The sequence below is a fragment of the Podarcis erhardii genome (genome assembly GCF_964252035.2).
Source record: "Podarcis erhardii genome assembly, chromosome: 11".
Lineage (NCBI taxonomy): Eukaryota > Metazoa > Chordata > Lepidosauria > Squamata > Lacertidae > Podarcis > Podarcis erhardii.
The window spans coordinates 667943-693102 of record NC_138501.1 but is presented as its reverse complement, the minus strand read 5'-3'; the positions used below and the strand labels follow the sequence as shown (position 1 = coordinate 693102).

Sequence of the window (25160 nt, the reverse complement as noted above, 5' to 3'; positions counted from 1 at the left end):
TCTGCTTGCATAGCCCTAAATTCACCCGTGCAAAAATTTTAAAGACCAGGGGTAATGCTTATGTGAGCTCTTTAGAGCAGGAGTGGGACAATCTTTGACCGTCTAGATGTTGTTGAACTACATCTCCCATCAGTCTTGACCATTGGCCATGCTGACTAGGGCTGATGGGAGCTCTAGTTTGGCAACATTTGGAGGGCCAAAGATTCCTCACCCCTGCTCTAGAGCAAACTTGCAACTAGATGGGAAATATACATGGAATAATAAATTGTTAGGGGCCAGGATCTCACAGGATTGCTGGCAAAGCTGTGGAAGGAAAGGAGATTTCTTCCATCTTTGGTGGAAATGTCATTTTGTGAAAGATATCTGGGCTGCAGTATTCGCAAAAATATTGGTTATTACATGTCAAACTATTCCACCTAATCTGGCATTAGCTTTATTATTGATTCAACCTTCTAATGACTTTCAAATAATTCATAGAGAATTGTCAGTCTAGAAATACCACTGGGAGGCCACAGAGTTCACCATACAAGGGTAGTTAGACGGAATATGGTGTTATCAGGGCGATTGGTGTATCACGGTTGATGGTTAGAGACATTGCCCCCCAATGACATAATATGGTGGCCCTTCATCTTATATGTAAACAAAGATAGACCCTTGCTCTGACCTCCATCAAATCAGCTGTCAGTGGGGAAGAGTTGCATTCAAAGGATCAATGCAGCGCGAGGAGATCTGTAAGTAACTTTTCTCTACACAATGCAGTATCTTTGCAATAGCTTAACTACAGTACCTTTTGTACAGTGGTATCTCAGTTTCCAAATGTCTCGGAAGTCGAACTTTTCAGTTTCTGAACACAGAAAACCCAGAAGTAAATGCTTCCATTTTCGAACGCACTGAGGTCCCCCCCCCCCATTTTCTCTACTGAATTTGCAGACTGCCCTTTGCGCCTTGGTTTTTGAATGTTTTGGAAGTCGAACAGTCTTCCAGAATGGATTACATTCGAAAACTGAGGTATCACTGTACTGTTCCCTTGTACCTTGCCACTTTCATTTTCTGTCTTTCTGTGGCAAAAATGTCACTAACATAATTTTTAAAATACATGGTCAAAGGTTAGTCACAACGTCTCAAGCATTTTAGCTTTACAGATCTGTTAGCACAAGTACCTGGTGAGGAAGGCCTCGTTTCAGTCCTCTCAGTCTCTTTCCTGCAGGATGTCTTGGGCTGGAGTTACAGCTCTGGTTCCAGTCCCAGTCACACGGGGATGGTGGGATTGTTGTCTGTTCCCTGAGTTGAAAAGGAAAGGAAAGGAAAGGAAAGGAAAGGAAAGGGTAAGTCTAATGCAAGTAACATTAAACCTGAAACACTAAAAACTTAACACTTGGTAGTTACTTTTAAACTGCATGTGGCACATGCAAGGCAACAGTTCTGCATGGCAACTGACACAGCAGACATTACTAGTTTTGATGGAGTCTGAACAAGTTCTTTCACTGTACTTAGCACTATACAATCACTATACAATTCAGAAACCGGCAAATGAAACGATCAAAGGGATGGAGCAGCTCCCCTATAAGGAAAGGTTTTTAGTTTAGAGAAATGTATGAGGTGACATGACGGAAGCTTATAAAATTATCAATGGCATGGAAAGAGTTGATAGAGAAAAGTTTTTCTCCATCTCTTGTAACTTGTGGGCACCCACTGCAGCTGCATGTTGGGAGATTCAGGGCAGATTAAAGAAAGTCCTCCTTCCTGCGGGGTGCATGGTTCAACTATGGACTTTGCTTCCGCAGGAGACCAACTTGGATGGCTATGGAAGAGGGCTGGCTAAGGCGGTCTGTGGCTGCTTGCCATGATGGCTCTGCCCTGCCCTCCATGGCTGGGGGCACTCATGTTTCTGAACTGCAGTTGCTGGAAGCCAAAGGGGGAAGAGGCTCTTGGGCTCAGTCCGGCTTGCTGGCTTCTCATCTGGCTGGCTACTGTAAGAACAGGATGCTGGACTATTGGCCTGATTCAGCAGGCTCATCTTAGGTACTTAAAGAGCAGAAACAGACTTAAAACTCAAACTTAAAAATTCAAAGTTTTAAACAAGCGCTGAAAGAACTACCTGCATTGGCCACTGAAGGAAGGGGGCCTGACTCTACTTGCACATGAATCAATATGTGTTCTCATTTTGTATTTTTATGTTGTGAACCACCCTGTGATCTTCAGATGAAGGTCAGTTTATGAATTTAATAATAAATAAAATGCTTGCCCTCTCATGATCTTGCCTTGGAAGTCAACAGAGCCTGAACGCGGGGAAGATGAAGACGAGAAAACAGGCATTATGCCTCTAACGGCACCTCGTATGCAGTCAGAAGAGTGACTATTACTTTGCTCTGCCACAAACTCTGGCATGGAAAACAGGTTCCAGAAATGAGCTTCATTTCAGAACCAGCTCTGCCACTCCGCCTGGCACATTCTGGGGCCTTGGCAGGCACTCTCTTCAGGGACAGAGTCACCTCTCCTTCGTGCAAGTAGGTCACATTTAATGATCTCGCAGGCAACTCCAAACCCACTAACCTATTCCCCTCAATCACCTAGTCCCCAAGTCCAGCAGGTGCTGCCCCCAGACAGATGTCATTTCATTCCAACCCATAATTAATTCCAAGGCGATGGAGCTTTGTTTTCATGACCCATCCTGGCACACAGCGCCACTCCAAGGACCATTCACCTCCCAGTGCACGTACTCACGACAGCGAGTTGAAAGACAGGCTGACGCACACGAACCCTTCCTTGCCACACCCTCCATCCAAGCACCTTGCTAACAATAAACCTTCCACCTTTATACCTAGGGGAAACCGTGAGTAATCAGACATTTCTAAAATGGTTGTTCAACTCTCCCTTCTGCTTCAGAAGTTTGCCAGAAATTAAAAGACAGTGAAATTAGAGGGGAAACCTTTCAATGTTCTTTTATCTATTTACTTTTCTAGAAATGATTCCTCTTTAACACCAGCCATGCTGTGAAGCAATCTCCCAAAAGAGAACCAAGTTCTATCCATAATGAATTCTAACTAGTTAATATAAATTCTAATTTTCTTATTCTTCGCAAGCTTTATTCTGAAATGAGAATTAACAGAGTTTCTGTAAATGTAAACATGCCCATCAGAAATTCAACAGGCACCAATTTTCCATCACTACATCTCAGCATGGGGGAAGCGGCACCTGTTGAATTTCTGACTATATAATTTGCTATTGAGCTGTTAAAAGACACAGAGATAGTAGCAGGAAAGAGGGTAGAAAGTGGAACATCACTGGAAAGCCAGAAAGAGAAAACAGACAAACATGCAAGCCCAGTTCTCCCACTTTCTGCACCTTGAATTCATCTGTAATCGCTATGTGCACACTCTTGAAACAGACTGCAGAAGAGAAACTGCTAAAACTTGTTTTAGATAAAGTGAGATCAGAAACCAAACCTAGATTCTACATGCTCAGAATTGCACAAGACAAATATTATTTATACTAATTTTGCCTTCTGTAGCAGCAATACCAAGTTTGTGTTTTTTACAGTGGTTTTCAACCAGTGTGCTGTGGCACCCTGGGTGCCTTGAATGGTGGTCAGGGGTGCTGTGGGCAACCCTGGCCTCTGTCCCTCTTTCCTTCCCTCTGTCCTCTGATGCCCTCCCACGTCTCTGTCTCCCAGAGGATTGCACAGCTGTTTGTTGCACCATCCCTGGCTACAAGCTCCCCAGACCATCGGTAGGCAAACTAAGGTCCGGGGGCCGGATCTGACCCAATCGCCTTCTAAATCCAGCCCGCGGATGGGCTGGGAATCAGCGTGTTTTTACATGAGTAGAATGTGCGCTTTTATTTAAAATGCATCTCTGGGTTATTTGTGGGGCATAGGAATTTGTTCTTTTTTTTTTTTTTTTTTCAAAATATAGTCCGGCCCCCAGACCTTAGTTTGCTGACCTTAGTTCACTGTCTGAGGGACAGTGGACTGGCCCCGGCTGAAAAAGTTTGCTGACCCCTGCCCCAGACGAATGGTGCCTCTGGGGCTGTCCGGGGGTGCTTCCTAGGCCCCGGGGGGGGGGCAGTGTGTGGAGGCACCTCTCTTTGGGGCGGCGGGGGGGGGTGTATCTCAGAGACCAGGGGCGGCAGCTGTGGCTGCCCAGAGGACTCTCAAAGGAGAGCAGGCTCCACAAGGGAGGGTGTTCAAAAAGGGGTGAAAGGCCGGCCACTCTGCAGGCAAGGGGTGACCTAACTGGGCTCCTGAGCCCCCCAGGGGTGCCGAATAAAGAATGCAGTTGGTCAAGGGAGCTGTGGATCCAAAAAGGTTGAAAACCTCTGCCCTAAGCAAAGACATTCCATTTCAATGATGGGCAGGCTTCAACTAGGACACAACTGTGTATCAATGGTGTACCAGGGATGTCCAACCAGTAGACCGTGATCCACCAGTAGATCCCGGCTGACCCTGGTAGATCACAGGATCCTTATCATGTACAAAATGTTATTGAAGGGGGGAAGCTTAACAACCCCCCAAAAGCTCAACAACTGTGGGCAATCCACCCACGCCATGCACACTCCTCCTCCCTCCAATGACAGTGGGTAGATCACTGCCAGTATTTTTATACTGGGAGTAGATCACAGTCTCTTGGGAATTGGACATGCCTTGTTTTCAAAGCACCTGTGACTATTATCAAAGAAAATGTTAATGCAAACGTTTACTTAAATTAAACAGACAGTTACAGCATACAGTACTGCTGTCTATATGTGCCTACTCAGAAGTGAGTCCCATTCAGTATAATGGGGCTTAGATCAAGGTAAGTGGGTTTAGGATTACATTTGCAACCCAACACTCGGTCCACTGCAGCACACTGATTCTCTTGCTCCCTGTAAAAATGTTATTGATATTAAAACACAAAAACAGTGCAATTAACAGTAACAGAGTGGGAGTGTAGTGTAGTGGTTAGAGTGTCGGACTAGAACCTGGGAGGCCAGGGTTAAAACCCTCACTTAGCCACAAAGAACATCAGCTGACCTTGGGCCGGTCACTGCCTCTCAGCCTAACCTACCTCACAGGGTTGTTAGGGGGATTAAATAAGAAATGGGGAAACAATGTACACCACCTTGAATTCCTTGGAGAAAAAAAGGTGGGATGGAAATGAAATAAACAAATAAAGTAAAAAAGTAATAAACAGATAAAAGACTACTCAGAAGTAAGACAAATTAGCTCCTCAAGCTTCTACATAACTAGCAAAACCAGAATAAAAATGACTGAAGTCTGCAAAATAATATTTATTTATTTATTTTTGCTTGGACTGCTTGAGCACAGAATTTTACTTTGAATTTAGCATGGAATAAACTCCTTCCTTAATGAAATGGCTACATGCAGTGCAGCAGTTTGGCTGTTGGTCATGCTACTAGTTCTCAGCATGATACTTCAGGGCTCTTAGGAAACAAGATTACTGTACAGTATCTGCAAATAGCCTCATACATTGAATCGTGTCCTGAAGAAGGGGGGGGGATGTGTCTCAGAAACACAGTAGTTTCTGTGTAGTTATCATTCACATTTCACAAAAGATGGAAGGATCGCTACCATTCTTTACACCAATGACGTTTCTCAGATGGCATGTTTACATTTTGGGTGTGTGGCTAAAAAAACAATATCATGGGTGGAGACTCTTCCTCTTACACAGCCCACAGTTAGGCAACACTTAGCTGAACAGAGTCTATAAGGCATTTCAATATAGGAATTAAAGCAAGCAGCTCTGTTAAACTGGAAACTAATGTTTAATTTTTTAAAAAATCAACACTACTCTGGAAAATAATGTAGTTCCTAAAATATCAGGAGAAAGTACGATTATAAAGGGAGAGCTAAAACCTGGCTCATCTATTTGTGGACGAATCAAACATCAAATTCAATGTAGTGCACATTGCAGAACTAGTGTGATGGGCCCTGTGGACTCACTTGGATTTGTTTTCCACAGACTCTCTTATACATGCTACCATCACAGCAACAGCCAGGCTGCAAGTTAAGCCATAGTGCGTCTTGAGCTGCAGCTGAACAAGGTAACATTTCCTAGTTATGTATTTCAGCTGAAAGAGTCTTTACAGTAAACCCGCAGCTAAAATCTAAGCCATAAAATAGGACCAGATTGCAACACTACTATAGCCTGTGAGGTGGTTTTGGTTTGGTTTGGAATTTCAGTTGAAGAGTACTGAACACATTAGACACTTAACAATAATGGTGATCAGAATCCAGATTGACATGCAGAATGTTCCATATACACATAGGGGCTTTTCAACCTCCCATTCTGGAGGAAGCCCCTTGCAACAAGTTCTTCCAAAATTGAGGTCCTTCTGAAGCAGCCTTCCCTAAGGGATGAGACGCTACTACCTGCAAGAACAAAAACCAGCTATGCTCATACACACATGCACATGCCTGCATTGCACAGAGGCGAGGACATCTTTACAATCCAGCATAACACATGTGGCTTGCATGTCAGTTGTGCTCCTTGTTTTGCAGCAAAACTTAATTTCTTCTCCAGATTCATCAGCGTCATGAAGGTAAATATGCATGCTGAAGTGGCACATACCGTATTTTTCGCCCCATAGGACGCACCAAGTTTTTTGGGGGGGAAATAAAAAAAAAAAATTATTTCCCCCCCAGGCGCTTGTGGGGCAGGCAGCGGGGAGAAGCGCTCTTCTCCCCACCACCCGCCTTCAGACCAGGTCCGGGGACAGTGGGAAGACGCGCTGCGCCTCCCAGCTGTCCCCGGAGCTTGTGGGGCAGGCAGCGGGGAGAAGCGCTCTTCTCCCCGCCGCCCGCCTGCAGACCAGGTCCAGGGACAGTGGGAAGACGCGCTGCACCTCCCCGCTGTCCCCGGAGCTTGCGGGGCTGGCGGCAGGGAGAAGCACGTGTCTCCCCGCCGTCAGCCTCCAAACCACATTGGGAGACAGCGGGATGGTGGCGTTTCGCCTCCCCGCTGTCCCCCGACCTTGTGGGGCTGGCGCTGCGGCTCTCCTGAAGCCTGGAGAGCGAGAGGGGTCGGCTTCAGCAAAAGCCTGCATTCGCCCCATAGGACACACACACATTTCCCCTTCATTTTTGGAGGGGAAAAGTGCATCCTCTAGGGCGAAAAATACGGTAAGCTTGATTTGGCTATAATAGAAAGGCTTCCTAAGTGACAAAACATATTCTCAGGTACTCTCTAGAGAAAACACTAAAGAGCAACATTTCTTGAAAATGAAAGCTAAGTAAATTCGCCATTTGGCTACTCATATTGTCAGGCAGCTATGCTGAAAGAAGAATTTTTCTAAAGCCTTCTAGGGACATGATCAATATTCTTTCTGGTAGCCAGTTGACAGCGGTGCACTGCCAGCTCATCACCAGTGCAGGACTCCTAAACTGACAAAGGCAAAAACCTATGAAGTGTACCTTTGTGTATATGTCCTTTTGAAATGCCTGAAAGCAGAGATTAGGAAAAAGTGGGATCCTGTTTTATGTGTTGTATGATCCAACCCAGCCCTGCACATATGGATGTGTTTTATGTGCTGGTTATTAATCACAACAATAAAGATTAAATATCTAGAATCTGTTGTTTGTGCTTGTGAAGGGAAAATGAACTGAAAATCTTTTTTGAAGCTTGCCTGACATCAGGGTACTTAACCTGGGCTTTTTTTCCAGAAGGAACTCGCCAGAACTCAGTTCCAGAACATCTCAGGCGGGTTGCCATTCTAAGAGAATGAGGAAGGTGTTCATGGTGAGTTCTGGCACCTCTTTTTTTTTTTTAAAGGATAGTATTGCTGGAGTCCATGAACTAGCAGCAAGGGAGAAAAAAACCCTATGCAATAAAATTAATTGTATGCAAAAATTTGTGTGTATGTGTCTGTCTGAATTTTTCTGGGGAGGGGGTCCATAGCTTTCAACAGATTCTCAAAGAGTTCTATGACCCCCAGAAGGTTAAGAATCACTGCCTTGCACTATCCCATTCAGTAAGAGTATTTAGTTGAAGAGGCTTTTTGGAAAAGGGAGGTGGAAAAAGGAATGCTAAGAATCTTGACTTTCTATTATTCAACAGCACAAAAATCTGTTAGGTTTCCAATACAATGTTAAGAAGTGTATTTTTGAAAATGAGTAGTGGGAAATGTGCTCAGGGAATATCCATTACGTTCCTACTTGATGTGCTATTGCTCTAAGTCTGCATTGTCTTATCTACTAAGTTCTTGTCTCAAAAATTTAGACAGCAGCTTAAAATGCCATTCCTGACAACGCTTTCAATTTATCGCAGCAACCCCTATGTTAGCCAAGGGCATCATGTACATGACCCTCAGAGAACTACTTCAGCTTCTGCAACTTCCTAAATTAATCACTTCTCCCATTTGCAGACAATGTCTGCAGCTTTCTTGCACACAGCTAGAGAGTAAATATTTGCTTTTTACTTTTACTCATTTTCCCAAGAAGCAACTTACCCTGGATGCTGCCAAAGGTTTGCATGTCGGACCACAGGGAGCAGTTCTCTCTTGTTAAGGGGAGTGATCCCAACTGCAGCTTCAAGAATGGTTATGTATTTCTTATACTTCATCCTGCCTCCTTCAATGTGCCACCAAATGAAGTGACAACCTGTGTTCGGCTACAGCCTTTAAAAGCATCTTGCTCCAGCGATCTGACTCAACTACATCCCTGTTTTTCAAAATGGATTTCACACGCTGCAAGCCAGAGTTATAAAAATAACTTTTGGTAAAAGTGTCTTTAAAAATCAAGAAAAGAATTCCTGACAGATTCTCCTGAAACGTCATCGTTACATAATTCCAGCGATATTTGAATAAAGCACTAATGAAAATGAATCAAGAGACAATCATGGTTCTAAGCCTAGCCTGATAATGTACACTCTCCAATTTACTAATCCTCAGCTAAATCTCCAAGGCTTATAATCTTCCAAGTACTAATGGAGTAGCAGGTGACTTGTCTCTCAAATCAAGTGAAAGGCTGCTGAAGATCGGCTTGCTAAACTTTATGTTGCCTTCAGTATTCCCAAATAAAAAACATCCTATGTCCCCAATTTCTATGATCCAAAACGACAGCATCTTAAGGACCTAGTTGCAATTGACAGGGTGGGGAAGGAAATGGTACGTGGGACTCACATTTATTAAAGCAAAATACACAGATTTAGGAGGTAATGAAAAATTGCATTCCTTTCTACTACATCTTATATATGGAGAAGACTGTACAGAGGGTTGTCTCCAGTTAGGAAATGCTGGAAAAAACAATGGGTAACCTCCTCATCTCCACTTTCAGGACAGTGTGTCACAGACAACAAACACAGACAGAGGCAGGGTACTAGAATGTTCTGTGGGCTAACCACATGGGGATTTTATTTGCTGCAGGGCTGATTACAGTGGTACCTCGGCTTACATACGCTTCAGCTTACAGACTCCACTAACCCAGAAATATTACCTCAGGTTAAGAACTTTGCTTCAGGATGAGAACAGAAATCGCGCGGCGGCAGCAGGAGGCCCCATTAGCTAAAGTGGTGCTTCAGGTTAAGAACAGTTTCAGGTTAAGAACAAACCTCTGGAACGAATTAAGTACTTAACCCGAGGTACCACTGTATTAAAAAATTCCTTCCAGTAGCACCTTAGAGACCAACTAAGTTTGTGATTGGTATGAGCTTTTGTGTGCATGCACAAGTTTAAAAATGGAACATATCTAATCATATTAACAAGGAAACAAATGTTGTGCACCATGTTAAAAATCTGATCATGCTTAAGGACTCTCAACAACTACAAATTGCACTCAGAATGTGGCACAAGGCATAGGGGGCAAACTGTGCTGCATAATTAGATAATGTACAAGATATTTTCAAAGGATTCTGCGCAGAACATTATTTACTGATTCTACATGAATAGAAGTATTGTGGCACAGACTAGAGAATTTCATGCAGCTGCATATGGACCATAAAATATACCGTTCCTCACTGATCAATGAGTTTGATCACAACGCAGTTGGCAGTGGGGATGCTCAATGTGAAGCTAGTGCTGTATTCTTCACTAACCTCCAAAGTCAGGCCAGTTTGCTAGCAGGAGCAATCTTAGGCACCAATATTTTTAGAGTCTCCAACAAAAAATGTACAGTCAGAAAGGAACACCCTAAGGTCCCTTTCAATGTCAGAGAGGACACAGGGACATGTATAAACAACTCACACTCCAAAAAGATCCTTGTGTGCATTCTCTTGACTCATGCAATAGTTGGAATGATTAAAAGTCCAGGACCAGTCCTGAGCTGAAGACAGGGTTGAAATCTTGTTAAGCTATGTACAGTCATACCTCGGGTTACAGATGCTTCAGGTTACGTTTTTTCGGGTTACGGACCGCCAAAACCCAGAAGTACCGGAACGGGTTACTTCCAGGTTTCGGCGGTCGCGCATGTGGAGAAGCGCCAAATTGCAACCCGCGCGTGCGCAGACACGCAGCTGCGGGTTGCAAACGTGCATCCTGCACAGATCACGTTCGCAACCCGAGCATCCACTGTATTTCCTTTCACTCTAAAAGTAATATTCCCCAACTGTGAAATTATGACTCTGCTAAAGAAGGACAAAGATACAGAAATTTTATTACTGGACCAGTTCTTACACACTGGAGAAGAAAAAACCTTTCTTCCTGTTAAGTGCACTTATTAAGGCTCTGTCTCCCAGATGACAGTGAAACCACTCTCACTCCTATAAAATATCTCAAGCCAAGGTCAAGACAACTGGAATTAGGATCCTGTACGGTCATATGGATATCACTTGTGAAAGACAATAAAATTATTTCCTTTTCATAATGCCCTATATTCACAATGCTTTCTTACTATAACAATAGTTTTTGACCTACATATTTTTCAGCGTTTGTTTGTTTTATACCAACAGGTTAATTAGATTTCCAAAAACTGTACATTTAAAAAACCTCTGGACAAAAGTGACTTATATCAAAGTGACAAATCTATAAAGACTTTTTAACACCAGATTTATGAAACTAAATACTTTTACTGAGCAGCCAGTCCAGAAAGGAGCATGGAACTCTTGTCATTTTAGAATCAGCAATAGGTGGCAGCATTGTGTCTGGAGAAAGAACATGAAACTTGTTTCCATATTCACAGAGGACTACTTTAAGTGATACACAAGTTCATTCATAAAAAAATTCCTTCCATTAGCACCTTAGAGACCAACAAAGTTTGTTACTGGTATGAGCTTTCGTGTGCACGCACACTTCTTCAGATACACTGAAACAGAAGTCACCAGACCCTTACAGTATATACAGTGAGAGGGTGGGGAGAGGTCTTACTCAGAAGGGTGGTGATTGGCTGGTAGGTGTGGTAAACCTGTTGACAACTGTTAATGACTGCAATTGGTCTTACAGGAAAAAGCAAGGGGTGAGATGGCTAAAAATAGCTTTATCATGTATAATGAGATAAGAATCCAATGTCTCTATTCAGACCAGGTCTCTCTATGGTTTTAAGTTTGGTAATAAGTTGCAATTCAGCAACTTCTCTTTCCAGTCTATTTCTGAAATTCTTTTGTAATAAGACAGATACTTTGAGATCTTGTATAGAATGTCCTGGGAGACTGAAGTGTTCTCCTACTGGTTTCTCTGTCTTGTGATTCCTGATGTCAGATTTATGTCCATTTATCCTTTGGCGTAGGGTTTGGCCTGTTTGTCCAATATAGAGAGCTGAAGGGCACCGTTGGCATTTGATGGCATACAGAATGTTAGAAGATGAGCAATTAAATAGGCCTGAGAAGGTATGTTTGATGTTGTTGGGTCCAGTAATGGTGTTGTCCTGGTGTATGTGGCAGCAAAGTTGGCAACTGGGTTTATTGCAGGCTCTGGTACCGGTGTCCATGTTAAGTCTGGTTGTTGTATTTTTGTGGGTGAGTTGTTTAAGATTGGGTGGCTGTCTGTAGGCAATGAAAGGTCTTCCTCCCAGAGCTTGAGAAAGAGAACTGTCATTGTCTAGGAGAGGTTGTAGATCTCTTAGGATGTGTTGTACTGTTTAAACTTGGGAGCTGTGATTACTAGTGGTGTTGTTATTTTCTTTTTTGGGTCTGTCTTGCAGCAAGTTCAGCCAATCACCCGTTCCCACCACCCTTCTGATTAGTACCCCTCCCCACCCTCTTACTGTATATAAGGGTCTGGTGACTTCTGTTTCAGTGTATCTGAAGAAGTTTGCATGCAGACGAAAGCTCAGACCAATAACTTAGTTGGTCTCTAAGGTGCTACTGGAAGGATTTTTTTTATTTTGTTTTGACTACAGCAGACCAACATGGCTACCTATCTGTAACTGGGTTGATTATAGTTTAGTTTCAAAGTCTCAAACAGCAGTATCAGCAACCGAAGAGAATACGGCCACTATGCTCCTCTTGTGGTCTTGCTGCTATGCTGCTATGATCTTAGCCACAGTTTGGCTTGTCATGCGCACTGTGGTCATTGTTTGTCCCCTCCAGACAAATCATGAGCTGTAAATCAAGAACATATCTTGATGACAGCTTACGGCTTGTCCGGAGCAATACAAACCATAAGCACAGGTCCAGGTGACAAATTAAGCCAAACCATGACTTAGCTCACAGTTGTACAGCAGGACTTGAGCCACTGCCTCCACCCTGGGAGTCTGCATGGTGCACACAAGCATTTGCACTAAACCATGGTTTGGCTTAGCACTATGCAGAAACGAGCTCACTCTCTAGAATTATTTCCCATCAACAGAATAGTTTAATCCTACCTTCTCTACACCCAATGTTAGGCTGGTACAGAGACGGCTTCTCTGCACCAGCCTCTACTGCCAGAAAGCAGCATTGCTGGTGGTGCCACAGAAAACTACCACCGGAGGATGTCAGAGGAAAGCCCTGCAAAGGATATGGCAGTAACTTTAGATCCACTGGATCCAAGAACCTGTGGATCTCACAAGTTCAGGGCTCTCCAGGCTGACATAGAAAGAAACTAGAAAGAATCCTTCCCCACCTTCTGACCAGGCCAGCAGGAGCCAGCAGGGCTTGGGAGGCAGCAGTGGCCCAGTCCCTCCTTAGCACAGTCCTGGCGCTTTGAGGCCAAATAAAAGGAATGAAGTCAGAGGGCAGAAGGAGAACAGAGACCTTGAAGTTAGAAAGGTTCAGGATGAAGCTCAAACATGAATGTTTGTTTTGGAGCTCCCTCTCCTCTTCGGCTCCTCATTAGTCTCTCTTAGTCTCTCCTAATCACCGTGATTGGCTTAGGATGCCAGGTAATCCCCTAGCCTTTGCTTCCAGTACCAAGAGACAAAGAAAAAGGCCCTGTGCACCACCAACCATTGTATACTGGCACTTGCAAGTGTGTTGTTGTAAAAAATGACCAACACTGCTCAGACAAAGCAAATTGTGAAGGTTCTCAGGTTCAGGGCAAAGCCACTGAAACACAGTAAAGTCACACGGCCATGCTAGATATTTATCAGCATGATTTAATTAGGGCATAACTAATGTGTGCAGACATGTCGAGTGGGAAGAACAGCTTTGAAAGTGCAGGCCACATACACAAACACAACTTTTAAGTACCTATGCAAAATATTGCAAGAAATTCAGGGGGGGGGCTACCCAAAAATGTAGTAAAGATAGGTAAAGGTAAAGGTACCCCTGCCCGTACGGGCCAGTCTTGACAGACTCTAGGGTTGTGGCATTTGTAAAAGTCTTTACAAATGCCAATTTGAGCCATCTGATCGGATTGCTCCCAGACTTTAAACAGAATTAAAAGGAATGTTGCCTAAAATCTTACAAAAATACAAACCACAAAAACATCATAGAAAAGGTATTTACAACATTTTCTTTCCAAATAGACTGTTTTCCACAGGCCATAGGCAAATACAACAGAATCCCCAAGAACCATGATTTGGAAGTTAAATGCCACTGAAATCTTTTTGACTTCATCCCAGTTCACACAGGGCTCCATAAAGTACTTTCTACATATTGCAAGGCCCTAGAACAGGGCAGCCCAACTTTCCATACCAAGAGGGCTGCAAGAGTCCTTATTGCAAAATTGGCCACCCCCACCAGCTCTGGTGCTGCCTCCTCGAAGCTGGCTAAGTGAGGTGCTGGGCTTCAGGAAGGAGGCCAGAGGACTCGAAGGCCCTACCAGAGCCCTCACACCTCCTTCCTAAGCCCAGTGTCTTGCTTTCCTGGTTTTGGGGAGGCAGCACAAGGGCAGGGTCAAATGTTGCCAAAAAGGCCTTGAGGGTCGCATGTTGGACCTCCCTGCCCCAGAGTGTCTCTCCCCTCCCAACACACTGGACAACAGACTCAGGTGTCACTGGTGTGGCACATCATTAATTGTGTCGGGTTAACAGAAAACAATACAGTGGTGCCTCGCAAGACGAAATTAATTTGTTCCGCAAATTGCTTCGTCTTGCGATTTTTTCGTCTTGCGGAGCGCGGATTCCCCGGGTATTAACGGCTCTAAGAAAAAGGAAGCAAACCCGCAAGACGTTTTCGTCTTGCGAAGCAAGCCCATAGGGAAATTTGTCTTGCGAAGCACCTCGAAAAACGGAAAACCCTTTCGTCTAGCGAGTTTTTCGTCTTGCGAGGCATTCGTCTTGCGGGGCACCACTGTATCAGACATTATACTCACAGCGGATCCACCAAAATCAGTTAACTTAACTTAGACATCATGACTAACTTAAGCTTACAGGATAGAATCCAAAATGCACAACAGGGCTTCTCCTTCCTTTCCTACCCCCTGTACCCCCAATGCACCCCCAATCTGATTCAGATAACTGGGGGACCCTCCAGAGCAGAACTGTGGTATCTGGTCCTGTTTCACAAGTGCAAAGTTCATTTGCAGAAATGGGCAGACATAACTGGACACCACCACTAAATATCAGTGCTGTGTTCTGAGTACAACTTAGTCGGCTATCACCCTATAGAACTGTTCTCCAGTTTATTTTGTTAGTCAAAAACATACAACTAAATAGATTACAACAGTCTCCATACTGCCTTGGTCCCCAACTCCCTGTCAAAATAACGTTTGTTTGGCTTTACTTTGGCCCGGCCCCTGACTCTGTCAATGATTCAGTCACTGTTCTTGGAACTAATCTCGGCTCTCTTATAAGACTAAACAAGCTGGAAATATGTACCTATTTATAGATGTTTAAATCCTTAATAATACTCTATAACTATGCATGATAAGTGGTTGTTAGTTAATGTGTATAGTCTCTGGGTGAGATCATATGTTTTTAGTTATTAGCTCTGCATGTATTTCTAATTTTTATTTTGTGGCACATTGGATTGCGGTAAATTGACAGCAGAGCTCCATGTGATTTGTGGGGAGCCTTGAATTACAGCCTGGTCCTGCCCATGTGACCTGTGCATCTGTGTGTAGCACACAGGTCACATAACTGAACATGTAACTATGCTTGTATGATCCCCAGTCCAGGCTAAAAATTCTATTCCTGACACAGAAGCTGAGGACCTCCTGCCTCCACCTCATACCTCCAAAACACAAATCCTCAAGCCCCACATGAACCAGCCCTCACTGCTATGTAAATGTGTTTTACATAGAAACATTTTCACAAGTTTATTCAATTATATTCATGGGAAGATATATACCCCCCAATTTATTATAATATATCACCATTTCATAATACAAAAAGAAAGAGGAACATCTGGATGTAATTTTTTCAAGAAGAAATTGTGCTTTTAAAACCCCATGTACTTTATGAAGATGTTGCTATGGATTTAAAATGGAAGAGACTCTTGAGTAGGAGAAAAATGTAAAAAGAATTTTATCTTCAAACAACAAGAATGTGATTCTAAATTGCAGTTTATGTTGCAACCCTCTCTGTATCTGAAACTGCTTGTTCAGCTGAGTTTCATCAACTATGGTTTACTCAAATATAATCTCATGAACTACCATGTAATCCCATTTATCTTACTAAATTTACTCCTTGTCCTACGGGCACCTCTGGCACCTCTGCCCCTTGGTCCCTCCTGCCCTTTGCTTGTTGCATATAATAATTTCCCAGAAGACTCCACATTTTACTATTGGAGACCGTTAGAAGATGGTTCAGCATGAAAGGATAGTGGAAATATATCACAAACAGAGGATCTGTACATTTCAGCTACATGCAACTGAAATAATTGCACACACAAGCAGGGTAGATGTCAAGCCACAATTGTTGAGTTTATCCTTCTTACCAAACGTTCTCATTCTAGAATTACATTTGCACGTGATATCAAATCTTAGTTTTGTGAATGAGCCTCAGTCTGATATATATGCTTTCCCTCCCCCCACTCCCTTCTTCTCTTTCGTGTGGCTCCAACAGCAGAAGCATTTGTTTCAATTGCTATTATGTCCAAAACCAAACTATGGCTTAGTTTTAGTAAAGTAAAATGTAATCCATTGTTTCCGAATCAAATACAGGCAGCAACTGTCACGAACACATCTGCCCCAAGTAGAGAGGCACAGTACAAGTTAAGAAGCAATCAGACAGCTGGGTGCAGTCCCCCTCACTCAAGGAGAGACGTCCGCTCACTCAAGAAGCACTCCCCTGAGCCCAAGGAGTAGACATCTGGGAAAGGTATTAGGAAACAAACCCAGAAACATAAGGGTCATAGATTCAGGATATTCTGCAGAACCAGGAAGCACTCCTCAGAAGGGTCTACTGACACGTAAGGTACGGAAGCTCCAACAGAGTGTCCGAGACTGTTTGTTTTGCAATAAATCTTCAAGCGAATTACAACCTGTGTGCTGTGCTATCAAGACGGCCTGGGCTCCTGACAAGAACCATTTTCGGGGCATCCAATCGACATTCAATCACCAACACACGGTTCCTTTTGGACCCTCAAGAAGGCGGGTGGGGTGTAACAGGGTGGGGTACAATTATACGCACTCTGCCAAAGCATGCGAGGTCCGGGAATGGAACCCCTGTGCAAAATGGTTGCTGCCTGTAACTAAAACACTTCTGTCCAATTTTCCCCATCATGGAACTCAAGGCAGCATTACACAGGGTCCCAGACCATAGGTACTGGCTCCCGGGGGTCAAGGCTCTTTGGGCCCCCTCAATCTTTTTTGTTAGGGGTTCAGTCTCTCTCCCCCCCCCCATTCAGGCTGGGCATGGAGCATTGTGCATGGGGCACCAGGGCGCCTGTTTTTCCGAAGATGGCACCTCTGCCAGGCACTAACCAGACTCAGACCTGCTTAGCTTCAACCAGGTGGCTGCATCCCTTGCCCTCAGACCATGTCCTGAGACTTCATGATCCCGGCTTGTTCAGATGAACCATTGTTAACATTAACCACAATTCAGACATAATGGCTCATTTCCAACCATCATTCCAGGCTTTCAAAAGTGGAGAAGATCTTAGCTTGTTTCAAGCCCAAGTTCCCTGTTTTGTACAAACATGGAAATTGAGGTTCAATGTTAATTAACACACCAGGAAAACATGTGGAACTCTGTGTTTATGGGATGGATTCTTTTTGAGAAGTATTGCCTTGTCATTTTCACTTGGTTTAAGTGAACTAGATTCTCCCATGTTCTCACTACATTTCTGCTTGTTTTTCCCTTCTAAAACGTTCTGATCTGTCATATGGCATCATTTTAGATGAATTACTAAGACAGAACTAAGATATCTGAACATTAACAGGAAAAAACAAGAAGTGAAAACAAAGGAGAAGCCAGTTCAAAGTGTTTGGTCCATTTGGCAAACTTCACAGGAAGCAAGCACAGAAAGAGGGGGAAATACTCTGTTGCACTGTTACCTCTAGTAGTGTTTGAGAAATCGCTTTAAACTAGCACATTAATGACAACAAATGTTTATGCTTTTGAACCAGGGAAGATGAAAGTCTCAGTGCCTGAAGAGAAATCAGTGAACAGTCTTTCACAAAAATCTAAGCCAAGTGCTGAGTAGATGATGTCTGGAAGACAGAGAATTTCAGGGTTGAAGGAAATCAGAAGACAAGAGAAAAGGGTAACAGAATAACAAATAAACTGGAAACGGGCAGAGGGGTGTGTGTGATTTTTTTTGGGGGGGGGGGAGACGACAAGCGGGAAAGGAGAATGGGAGAAGAAATCACAGGAGATGGGCAAAATACTTTGAGAGGCATGTGGGGGTGGGAAGGGGGAAAATATACAACAAAAGCATTCTCCACTTGGTGAGCATCTGGATCAGCCAATTCTGCCTAAAATGGAAAGGCTGGCTCCCAATACCTCCAGAATCAATGTCTGTACTAGCATGAAGATTACATATCAGTAGAAAATGAAATCAGTAATTCCCAAGGGCTTATGCACCTCCACCTGCCTCCATTTTATGGCTTCCGCTTCCCCTGCACCACCATTTTGTGATGGCCTCTATGATTTTCAGCCATCTCATGTGCGTTCTGGGGTAGAAAGTCTTAGAACATCTGCTTTACCATTTTCTTGTAGGGAAAGTATGGCAACCTCTTGATCATTTTGGTTGTCCATATCTATACTTTTCCTAGTTCACAAGGTCCTATTTGAGATGGGGGAACTAGAATTGTGCAACATATTCCAAATGTAATTGCACCACAGATGAAGTGCTGAATCATACTGGAGACAAATCATGTGAAACTCTCTCTTCTGTACAGTCAACTCTGTACCGTACTCCCTTTGTGTTATATGGGGCTTTGTTGTTGTTTAGTCTTTAGTCATGTCTGACTCTTCGTGACCCCATGGACCAGAGCACTCCAGGCACTCCTGTCTTCCACTGCCTCCCACAGTTTGGTCAAACTCATGCTGGTAAGCTTCGAGAACACTGTCCCACCATCTCGTCCTCTGTCGTCCCCTTCTCCTTGGGCCCTCCATTTTTCCCAACATCAGGGTCTTTTCCAGAGAGTCTTCTCTTCTCATGAGAAAGTAAAATCTCTCACTGCCTCCATTTCTTCCCCTTCTATTTGCCAGGAGGTGATGGGACCAGTGGCCATGATCTTCGGTTTTTTAATGTTGAGCTTCAGACCATATTTTGCGCTCTCCTCTTTCACCCTCATTGAAAGGTTCTTTGATTCCTCCTCACTTTCTGCCATCAAGGTTGTGTCATCTTCATATCTGAGTTTGTTGATATTTCTTCCAGCAATCTTAATTCCGGTTTGGGATTTATCCAGTCCAGCCTTTTGCATGATGAATTCTGCATATAAGTTAAATAAGCAGGGAGACAATATACAGCCTTGTCGTACTCCTTTCCCAGGTATGGAGCTTACTCCCAGGTAATTTGGATTTTTGCCATTCTGGAAACAAATTAAGCCATTTTTGAGTTCTATCCAAATGCTTGTATTAAAATTCCAATAGCAAATCCAAGATTTAAAGTCCTTTAAAAAGAATTATTATGGAAGTACTGCAAGGTGAGACTTCAAATCACAATGATTAAAAGTTTTTTAAAAAACACATAGTAGAAAATTATGTTAGCTGAACAAAACAAAAACAAGAAAACCAAAGTGAGAGAGCTATCTTGTACATGGTAAAATATGTAATCATTCCATTTTATGAAGTACTTAACATCTGACTTGGCAGCACTGAGTTTTTTACTCCCTCCATCCAACCCCAAATTAAAGTTGAGAAAAAATAAATCTTTTCCAGACTCCTCTATCAGGATTCCTTTGCGCCATTTACTTATTCAGCCTACCATTAAAAAGCTCAAAGTTCAACAAAGTGCTCTGGGGATTAAATGCAAAGGCCACATTCAATTATCCATAAGCAAGATAGAAATGTCAGACCCAGGACATTTGCACTGCCTGGTCTAATATTGAAGCTTTCTGTCAGAACAAAATTAAAGATCTTGGCAGGTAAGGAAAAAAGAAAAAGAAAAAAGGCCTTGCACATTGGCTTGTCTATTGTTTCTGAGTTTCTGCTGTGGCACCATCATTAATAAATAAGGCAGGAACCAACCCTGCACTATTTCCCCCGTGTTTAAAAAACTGGACAGACCTGTTAGGAAGAACTTAAGATTTCATTCTAATACAGACAGGAATTTCTGGGTTTTTAATGATCTGTTGCATGGTTCATCGTCTCTCCCCTACTCACTGAAAAAGACACATGTACAGCCTCCTCCTTAAAGTATTCTGCTAGCAGAAACTCTGCTGACCACAAGCAGTTTTTATGCGGGGATCATATGGAACTACGCGTTGTTGACAAGGTAGTTGCCTAAATAGCAAGGGTACCCTGAGCCCTCGCTCAGGACGCAGCCCAGATGGAACCCAGAAAGCAATCATCTGGCTGCTCAAGTGGGCATCTCCCAAGGGCACAGACCCTCCTAGTTGCCATCCTATCCATCCTGTAAGGTGGACTAGCAATATTTTAGAAGCTGGAGAACACAAACTGAATAACACATGACTGTACTTGGTCAGGGGGGGGGGGGAGCGCTGCCCTGAGGCCCAAATGCAGTTCTCCGAACCTCTCTCTCTCTGCACTCAGAGGGACTTTCCCCAGGCCACTTCTGCTGCCTCGCCAATCCACTCTGTGGCCCTACTCCAGACCCCTTCCAAGTGTTTCTCCCCCTTCCACTGCCCTGGCTGGAGAAAGTCCTTGCATCCTGATAATGCCTCCTGCTTGCCTGGACGAGGACAGGTTTACTACTCTGCTCCCAGAAAGTTGCCCAGACCCTCAGACTGAAAAAAGTTCCTCATCCCTGGTCTAGTGAGTTCAGGGCTTTGCAACAATCTGAGAGAGATTGCTCAGAGCTACAGAACAGCTTCAGGCCCGAACAGGACGTGACACTGACTGGACATGCATGCCTTTTAGAGTTGTTGTTCTTCTTGCTGCTGCTAAAAGTGGTTGAAAGGAGGGGTCTGCCCTTATGCCATGTCCCCAATCTAAACCGCCTCCCTTTATTTGCCTGTGTGTTTGCTCTGGGTGGCGCTGGGCTGTGGAGAGGAAATGCACTGAGGAACCAGCGTTGGGGGAAAGAGTTGCACCCCCCCCCCCCGGCCATGCTGCAGCAATAAGTCTCACCAGACACATACGCTCCCACAGCTGCTTTTAGCAAAATATAAAGGAAAGAAAGAAAGAAGACACACATGCACACAATTGTGTTCTCAGTTGTTCCGGCTGAATGGACCTGAGCTAATGGGTACAAATTATAAGGTGTTTTGACTGAACAACTACACCTGAAGTTGACAGACTGTCTTTGGCTGGAATTGCCCAAGTGGATTTCAGGCAACAGATAGAAGCTGGACCAGGCGACCTTTGAGGTCTCTTCTAACATAATGTCTGTCCTGCACCTGCAAGAAATCAGATCTGCAGAGTGCAATGCTAATAATAATAATGCAGGCTCCTTCAGTGTTGGTGACTGCTGAACACTTTGTTTAAGGCAAGCCCACACAGACATATAATTTTATTATGTAATTTGTTTTAAAACTGCTAATGTTATTTATATGTTGATGAATGTTATGTCAACATCTTATAGAGTATATAGAGTCTGTTAAATAAAAAATAAATAAAATAAACCAGCATGACACATGATGTATATAACAGAGCACACCGCCTTGGAATCCCCCCTCCTCCATTGTAATTGGGCCCCAAAGAAGCCTTCTACCAAAGACAAATGTGGTGCGGATGAAGGAGGACTCCCTTGCTCCCGGCCCTGAACTTCCCTGCTCAAAATGGCTTGAAAAAATATCCGATTGACTCCAACAGAAACATGTTTCAGCCCCAAACAAACTGCAGTTCCGTAAAATTAATCAATGATATCTGAAAATACGAGAAGCGCATCACCTGAAAAACCGAAGGTCTTTCAAGAAGTAATAAGCGTATAAGTTGCAAAAGAAAACCGCTTTCAATTCGAATACCTCCAAACCCCGTGGAAGCTCCTCGCCCCGCCCGCCCCGCCCGGGAAACCTGCGGCGCCAAGTGGTCGGCCCGGGCCAAGACGGATTGGGCCCGGGAAGTCCTGGGCACTCCTTGGCCTCCAGCCCGAAGCCCCGAAGGAGGGGCGGGAAAGAGGAGCGGGCGCGCCCTGCGGCCGGGAAGCCAGCCGCCGCCGCCAGCCAGGAAACCGGACGAACCGGCGCGAGGAGGGAAAGGGGGCAGGAAGGCGGCGAGGGGCGCAAAGGGCACCATCGGGGTTCCCGCTCCAGCCCCTCCAAGGGGAGCCCCGTCTGAAGCCTCCCGCTGCCCGGCCACGAAGCTGTCCCGGGGGAAGCAGCTCCGAGCTGCGCCGTCCAGGAGCGGAGGGAGGCCGAGCGCAGCCCGGGACGCGGCGCCGAAAGAGCGCCAGCCCCGACGTACCTGGAGCAGCGACGCCGAGACCCTTGCCCCCCGCCCCGGATCCGGACTCGGCCAGGCGCGCCCTTCGCTCTGCTTGCTCCTCTGGGCTCCGACTGTTTCCTGTTGCGAGGGGGCGGGCGAGGGGGCGGGCGGGCAGGTGAGCGCCGCGAGGAGGGAAGCGCCAGGAGAGCCGCGCCCCGCCTCCGAAAACGCGGGGCCGGGCGACGGGGCGTGTCGGCGGGCTGGGAGCTCAGCGTCGAGTTCGACGGCCCCCGAGGCTCCCCTCGCCCACCCCCGGCCCCGCGGGCGGCGGCGCCGTCGCAGCAGCAGCAGCTTCGAGGGCCCCTCCGTCGCGCCCCGCCCCGCCCCTCGGGGGAGTCTCGGAGCGAACGTCCTCCCCGCGCGGAAACGGGCCCTCGGCTCGAAGGGGCCCCGCGCTTCTGGGCGCTGAGCCTGGGAAACGGGGCTGGAGTTTCTGGGACTCTGCCTGGACCTCCGAGGAAGCGGAAGACTCAGGACAGATGAAGAAGACTGCTTCATGCGGCGCAGTTGAACCGCGGAACTCCCTCCCACGAGAGACGGTCCCATCCTCTTTTAAAGCCAACGTGGATTGGATCGATTCACGGAGGATAGCCACGAGGGCGAAGCTCCGCCGCAGCGGGAGTCCGTCGGCTTCCCAATTCCAGTTTCCACGGCTGGCTCCTGCGAGAACAGGGGGCTGGCCTGATCCGACAGCGCTATTCCCGTGTTCTTGCATAAGTCTACATACTCATGGTCTCTGCTTCTGGAAGTGGCTAGCTCACTCTGTATATAACCGTTCCACGCAGTGCGAATCGAAGCAAACACAAAACTACACCCTGGGAAGGGAACCTAGATGGCAGTGCTTTTTTTTTTCTTAAAAGGGGTACTCTTATTTTCCTACTCATATTGAAATACTGCCCCTCAATGAGGGCAAACTTAGATTCACAAAACATGTAGGGGTATGCATACCCCTGTGTCCCCCCCCCCCGAAAAAAAGCACTGCTAGGTGGAATCCCCACACATAAAAATCATTTTGAAAATGCTTTTAAAATACATTGAATTTTCCATAAGGCTCACCATCATCATCTAGTGTCACATTGCATATTACACTTAAAACGTAAAACGATTTATTTGGAGCTGTATAGCTGATCTGCTAAACAAGATCAATGGGGCAGAATAAATTTGGAACAAGTCGTTATGTGTAATTATTTATTCAAGGCATGGAGGCCTCCAAAGAGTCTGAGCCTAGAAACTATATAGGAGCCCTAAGGCACAGCTAAAGGGGGGGGGAGGAGTTTCCCCACACACTGATCATAAACTAATTCCCTACGCACAATCCCTGTCCTCCATTTTCCCAGAGTACGGATCTCACCCAGAGAGTGTGTGTACCTTTGGGCTCTTGAATACTATCCTGATATTTCTTCTTGATGTTCATTCCAAATGCCTGAATAACACTGTGCAACCGAGGTGGCACTGACTGCCACAGACCTTTTTCTGTAACATTGGCCAAAGGTTTAATGTTTCTGCCTTACAATTTTTTTCTCTTCCTCTCACTGGCTCAGCAAGAGCGTAATTTCCTTGAGAGACCTCCTCTTATTGTGTTTGCTCAAGGTTTGGCACAATAACCTCTACTGAGGTTACCTATTACATATATGCATTAGTCACAATTAGAACATTTTCCAATTTGAGAGCAGCGAGTTCTGTTTGAAGCAACAAAACAACTACAGTGGTACCTTGGGTTAAGAACTTAATTCGTTCTGGAGGTCCGTTCTTAACCTGAAGCACCACTTTAGCTAATGGGGCCTCCTGCTGCTGCCGCGCCGCCGGAGCACAATTTCTGTTCTCATCCTGAAGCAAAGTTCTTAACCCGAGCTAATATTTCTGGGTTAGTGGAGTCTGTAACCTGAAGCGTATGTAACCCGAAGTACCACTGTAGTGAATATAAGACCTGGATGGTGCAAGTCAGAGTTCCAGCTTGAATCACTGACAACCAGTGATAGTCCAGTGATAGTCTTGTGGCCACAAGATTTGACTCATAGCTGTAGTTTTGGTAAGCTTACTACTGCTTAATAATGATCAGTCTCAAGGCGATTTACAGTTAAAAAGTTAAAAACATGAAAACACCAAATGTATGTTAAACAAGACTAAAGTCCTAGTAAAGTAGAGGCCAATTTTTCTAGTTGTTGTAAAAAAAATGCTTTTGATTGCTTCTGGAAAGTGCAGATTGTGGGCACCTTTCTTATCTCAACATAAATGCTCTTCCACACAACAGGGACAGGCATTTCTACTTGTTATTTGGGACAAAAATTAGAGCTATTAAAAATTAAGGTCATTTTTATCCATTTCACTATAATGGGGAATCTAAAAATGGCTTTAACTTTTTTCTTGTTACAGAAGTGAATGAAATTTGCAATCATAGCCACTTCCCTCATAAATTTAGCGTATCAAATGGGACTTCCGGGTTAGCGCCAATGTCTAATGGCGGATTCCCTCCGAGCTCCGGAGGGAATCGGCTCAGTAGGGATTGGGTTCTGCCGCGCCGGCGACGCGGGGACCCTTAGAAACCACAGGCGCAGAAGCCTGTGGACTTGGTGACTCGGCGGGCACCATTTGCGGCCCCCCGACCTGCGAAGGAGCCTTTTTAAAGGCTTCGGAACGGGGGACGGGGAGCAGCGCGGTGCTGAGAGTCCTCCGCTTCCCCTGCTGAGTGAAGCCGCATGCCATGGACGGAGAGCGCTGACTTTTTCCTGAGAACATTCGGACTAAAAAGCAACAACCCGTGAGTAATACAGAAATTGGACTTAAAAAGGAAATTTTCTCTTTGAATTTGGTACGACCGGGGAAGATACAAAAAGGAAGTCCGTCTCCCCGCCTTGTAGACAACTTAAAGCAAGGACTAAATAACTAAGGTCGAGAGAATATCTTTTATTGTAATTGAACAAAGTTATTAATTTCA

General features: G+C 44.9%; 1 protein-coding gene across 1 annotated transcript in view; it reads right to left on the bottom strand.

Annotated features, from left to right (window-relative positions):
* Positions 1–1281, bottom strand: part of TJP2 (tight junction protein 2) — an 83785-nt gene extending 82504 nt beyond the window's left edge. The window contains exon 1 of the mRNA XM_081881115.1: positions 1161–1281. The gene's annotated coding sequence lies outside the window, so the exon portion shown is untranslated. The remainder of the gene's footprint in view (positions 1–1160) is intronic.
* Between the last annotated feature and the right edge of the window lie 23879 nt (positions 1282–25160).